The sequence below is a fragment of the Amphibalanus amphitrite genome, unplaced genomic scaffold (assembly GCF_019059575.1).
Source record: "Amphibalanus amphitrite isolate SeventyFive unplaced genomic scaffold, NRLGWU_Aamphi_draft 000807F_arrow, whole genome shotgun sequence".
NCBI classification, from domain to species: Eukaryota; Metazoa; Arthropoda; class Thecostraca; order Balanomorpha; family Balanidae; genus Amphibalanus; species Amphibalanus amphitrite.
In genome coordinates, this window is record NW_024882301.1 from 214,063 (window position 1) to 219,403 (window position 5,341).

Consider the following 5,341-nt stretch of genomic DNA (forward strand, 5'->3'; position numbering starts at 1 on the left):
CACGGTGAAGTGATAGCGTCGGGCCGGGTGATATTGCTTAGTGCTTAGTTCTGCTTAGTGCTTAGTATTTTTTATACTGCTGCATAATTTTGTGCATTAACGCTGTCAGCTCTGCCGCTGCGTTTCGCTGTATCGTTGTTGGGAACATTTGTATTGCACCTCCGTGTTGGGTGAACAGTGGTGCGGGCGGCGACGGCGGCCGCTGGACTCTGAACTTTGGACTCTGCTCGGTGTGGCGTGACTGGTGAGTCAGCGCGGTCAGTGCAGTGTGCAGTGCCCGACCCCGGTGCAGGCTCGGGGCGGTGGCAAACATGGCGGCCGGACTGCCGAGCGTGGCTCCTTTTGCAAAGGGGATGGACTTTAGCCGGTGGCTGAAGGGTCTGGAATTCTACGCCGAGGCGATGGACATAACAGACGACCGGCGGCGGACTGCAGTCCTGCTCCATCTAATGGGGCCGGACATCCAGGACGTGTTCGACACCCTGCCGGAGCCGGCTGCAACGGCTGCAACGTCACAATACGACACCGCCGTGGCTAAACTACGCCAGTATCTACAGCCGACGTCTAACCTTATGGCGGAACGTGTAACGTTCCACCGCACGAGCATGTACGCCGGCGAGTCATTCGACGCGTACCTGGCTCGTTTGCGGGCGGTGGCTGGGCGGTGCGGGTTCCCGGCGGCTGACCTCGACCGTGAGCTCCGGGACAGGAGCGTGGCCGGCGCAACTCCACAAATTCAGGAGCGACTGTTGCAGACGGTCGGAACCAAAGGAGACAACTTTTCACTGCAAGATCTGCAGGCTACGGCTCGTGCATACGAGCAAACGCAAATGCTAGTGACGCAGTTCCGTAACGCGTCTCTGAGCACGGACGGCGTCGGACGGTCAACCACCGCATTGGACGAGCGGCCAGAGGTCGATGTGGTGACCTCGGGACCGGATCAGCTGAACGCTGTCCGGCCACAGCGCACGGCTGACGGTAACCGGAACCGCCAGCGGCGCACGGTCCGCTGCTACCGCTGCGGTGCGGCGGGACATTTTCAGCGGGACTGTCAGGAGAGCCGACGGCGCCCGGATGAGTCAGCGCGTGCGGCACCAGCGTCACGGCGGCCGACGGGGCCGGGGCGCCGGGAATCTGACACTCGTGGATCCGACGGGGTCAGACCGGCACCGGAGACGCGGCGGTGCTACCGCTGCAAGCAGATCGGACATCTGCGCAGTCAATGCCGACAGCGGACTGCCACGGCGGACATGTGGGGGCTGGGGCAGATAAACGCTGTTAACCTAACGGAGGCGGTTAAAATGACTTTACCGGTGAACGGGGTGGCCATCAAAATGGTGGTGGACACCGGCAGCCCTATCACTGCTGTGGGGCGGGACACGGTCATCCCGCGGCTGCGATTGAAACCTACTCAGCTACAGCTGTCGTCATTCACTGGTCACCGGATCCCTCTCCGGGGTGAGGCAGACGTCTCGGTAAGGTTTCGCGGTCGGGACTATCGACTGCGACTGGTCGTGGTGGACCTGCCTGGCGATCGCCGTCTGCTAGGCCGCGACTGGCTGCGGGCTCTGGACATCAGTGTGGGCGGCGGAGAGACGGCGGTGATGGACGTCACTCCGGACCGAGGGACGGCGGACCTGGAGGCGGTCTGTAACAGGCACAATTCGGTGTTTGACGGCACACCGGGGCGCATCAGTGGAGTAAAGGCGCACCTGACACTGAAACCGGATGCACGGCCGGTGTCACGGCCGGTGCGCTCGCCTCCATATGCACTGAAACCGGCCGTCGAGCAGGAGCTCGACCGCTGGGTGCAGGCCGGGATCGCGGAAAAAGTCGGTCCAAACGACGCGCCCGGCTGGGGAACACCACTGGTGACGGTGCCACGGGCTGATGGCGGTGTGCGTCTGTGCGGTGATTATCGACTGACGGTAAACCCGCAGCTGCAAATGGCGACGCATCCTACGCCATCCGCCGAGGACATCTTTGCGAGCGTCCGAGGACGGCGGTTCTGCAAACTGGACCTGAAAGACGCCTTCCTGCAGCTGGAGCTCGCGGAGGAATCGCGAGATATGACAACAGTCGTCACGCACCGAGGACGGTATCGGATGAAATCTCTACCGTTCGGCATATCGGCGTGCAGTTCGGTGTTTCAGGCAGCAATCGATCACATCCTGGATGGCATAGACGGGTGTGTGGCCTATCAAGACGATCTGCTGGTGACGGCGGCGAACATGACAGACCTGTGCGTGCGCTTGGATGAAGTGCTAACTCGGCTGGAAGCTCATGGGGTGAAGCTGAAACGGGAAAAGTGTCAACTTGGACTCGACGAGGTGCAGTACCTCGGCTGGCGCATCTCAGCACAGGGGCTGCGTCCAGTACAGGAGAAAGTTGACGCAGTGATCGACATGCCGGACCCTAAGGACGTGAAAAGTCTGCGCAGCATCTTGGGGAGCATCAACTACTACCAGCGGGTGCTTCCCAACCTCTCCACGGAACTAGCGCCGCTGTACGAGCTCTTACAGAAGGGCGCCACGTGGAAATGGACTAATGTGCACAAAAACGCACTGGTCAGAGTGCGGAAACTGCTGGCAGGGGACACAGTCCTAAAGCGGTACGATGCAGAGGCGCCGCTCAAGCTCGTCACAGATAGCAGTGAAGTCGGCGTGGGAGCCGTGCTTCTGCAGCCGGACGAGGAAGGACTGGAGCGTCCGGTGATGTACGCCTCTCGGACACTCACAAAAACGGAGAGGAAGTATCCGATGGTAGAGAAGGAGGCGCTGGCGGTGTCTTTCGCCGTCAAGCGTTTCGGTCAGTTTCTCTACGGCCGGAGGTGGACCCTGGTCACGGACAACAGGGCGCTGTCGCGCATCTTGAGTCCGGAGCGCGAGCTGCCAACGCTGGCGGCGGCCAGGCTCCAGCGGTATGCGCTGCAGCTCGCGGCTTTCACCTATGATGTGGAGCTACGTCCATCAGAAGACATGCACCTGGCGGACAGTCTGTCTCGTATGGCAGTGCCAGGCGGAGAGGTCGAGCCAACGGATGCTGAAGACGACAACAGCGGCGGCTCGTACCTGCTGTTCATGGACGGAGTAGCTCCAGTTCTGACGGCCAAACAACTCGCGGCGGCGACACGCCGCGATCGGGTACTGTCGCGCGTCCTGACGTACGTGCACAGTGGGTGGCCCGGACAGGTGGAGCAGGAGCTGGCCCCGTTCCGTCAGAGGCGGGATGAGCTCTCCACGGACCTGGGATGTCTGCTCTGGGGTGGCAGGACGGTGGTTCCCCACTGCCTTCGGCAACAGGTGCTGGCAGAGCTGCACCAAGGTCACCTGGGCAGCGCCAAAATGAAAGGTGTGGCGCGCCGATACGTATGGTGGCCTGGTATGGACGCCGAGCTGGAGGCCCTGGCGCGTGACTGCGCGGCTTGCATGGAAAAGCGCGGGGCACCACCGCGTGCTGAACTTCACCCTTGGGAACCGACGGACAGCTGCTGGTTCAGGGTTCACATCGACTTCGCTGGACCCTTCCAGGGCTCTTTCTTTCTGATAGTGTATGACAGCTACTCGCGCTGGGTGGAGGCAGTGCCGATGCGTGAGACCAGCACGGAAAGCACTGTGCGTGTTCTGCGCGAAATGTTCGCCAGGTTTGGATTGCCGGTCCAGGTGGTCAGCGACAATGGACCCCAGCTGACCGCCACTGCGTTCTCCCAGTTCCTGAACTCGAATGGGATTCGGCACATCAGGACAGCGCCGTGGCATCCAAGTAGCAACGGGGCGGCGGAGCGCGCAGTTCAAACCGTAAAGAATGGCTTGAAAGCTGCACTCAATGACGGAGGAACGCTTTCTCAGCGCCTCCAGCGGTTCTTGCTGGCATACCGGGTGGCGCCACACGCGACCACGGGGAGGTCTCCAGCGGAAATGATGTTGGGACGGAACGTGCGAACCAACCTGGACCTCCTAAAGCCGGATGTGCATGTGCGGCAGCGCGAGGAAAAACTTCGCCAGTGGCAGGCCGGTAGGCCAGGTCACAACAGGCAGTTCTCGATCGGAGACCACGTCTGGACACGGGCCTACGGTGGACCGTCCAAGTGGCGGCGGGGCGTCATCACCGCCCGAACGGGCCCGCTGTCGTTCGAAGTGGACGTGGGGAGCGCGATCTGGTCGCGGCACGCCGACCAGCTGCGTCTGGCGGGCACCCAACAGGCTGCTGCAGCGCCCGATGGCGCGGAGGAAATCAGCCGGCAGCCGACGGTGGCAGCACCGAACCGTACTGGACAGGTTCCGGTGGCACCCACAGGGATTGGCGAACCACCGGTGACCATCAGACCGGGGGTCATCGTCGGGTCAGGTGTGACCGGCGGGTCGGAAACGACGGTCAGGTCACCGGCCACAGACGGACCAGAGGCGACGGGCAATGATGCTGTGACAGCACCTGCTACCGCTACCGGTGGCAGCTCCGAGGAAGCGCAGGTAGCTGCAGGCGGCGACGCTGGTGCCGAGGAGGAGGTCAGCAGAGGTGGCGGTGCGACCTCATCGGCGACAGGAACAGGAGCTGGATCAGCAACTGGGGGCATCGCTCAGCGTGTTTCCGTCAGGCAGCGGAAGCAGCCGCGTCGCCTCATAGCCGAAATGTGACGGCGACACAAAGTCGTGTTCGAAGCGACTGGCTTTGCTTTGAAATAGTTTTAGACGGATGTTTAGTCTTATTTCGGCCAGTTTTTGTGTTGTCTGCTTCGCCACGACTGTCATTCCTGTTGAGGGGGGTAGTGTGTGGTGACGTAGCCCTTGCCCTCTGAACTTTGTGCAGTAGCTAGGTGGCGCTGAGCTCGTGGAGCTCGCGGGCACGGTGCGGCCGTGCAGCAGTCGGGCAGCGACCCCCGCCGGATACCGATCACCAATACAGGACTACGTTATTCAGAACGCTGTGTGAGATCGCGGACCGAGATCGCGGACCCGGAAGCTGGAACGAACTCAGCCGCGGATATTAGCGGCGCAACAGCTGTCAACCTGCAACAAGGAACGAGAAATCGAATGAGGGTCTTTCCATCAAAATCGGTTCATTGATTTCTGAGTTTCTGCGTTCCCCGTCCGGTTTCGTTATGATGGATTTGATGGATTTGATGGATTTCGTTATGATGGAGTTTCGCGAATATTCGCGATTATCAATCTGCTGCTCAATTGATGGACATGAAATCCGTGATCCCTGCATTTAGATGGTGTTCGAAATTTGTAACGTTTTCTTATTGCTATGGCGATTTGGCAAAACATTCGCTTTTAATTCGTCAACAAGTGCTTGCGGAGCTAAGCTCACTCTTTTGAACACAATCTTTATGCGTCAGTTT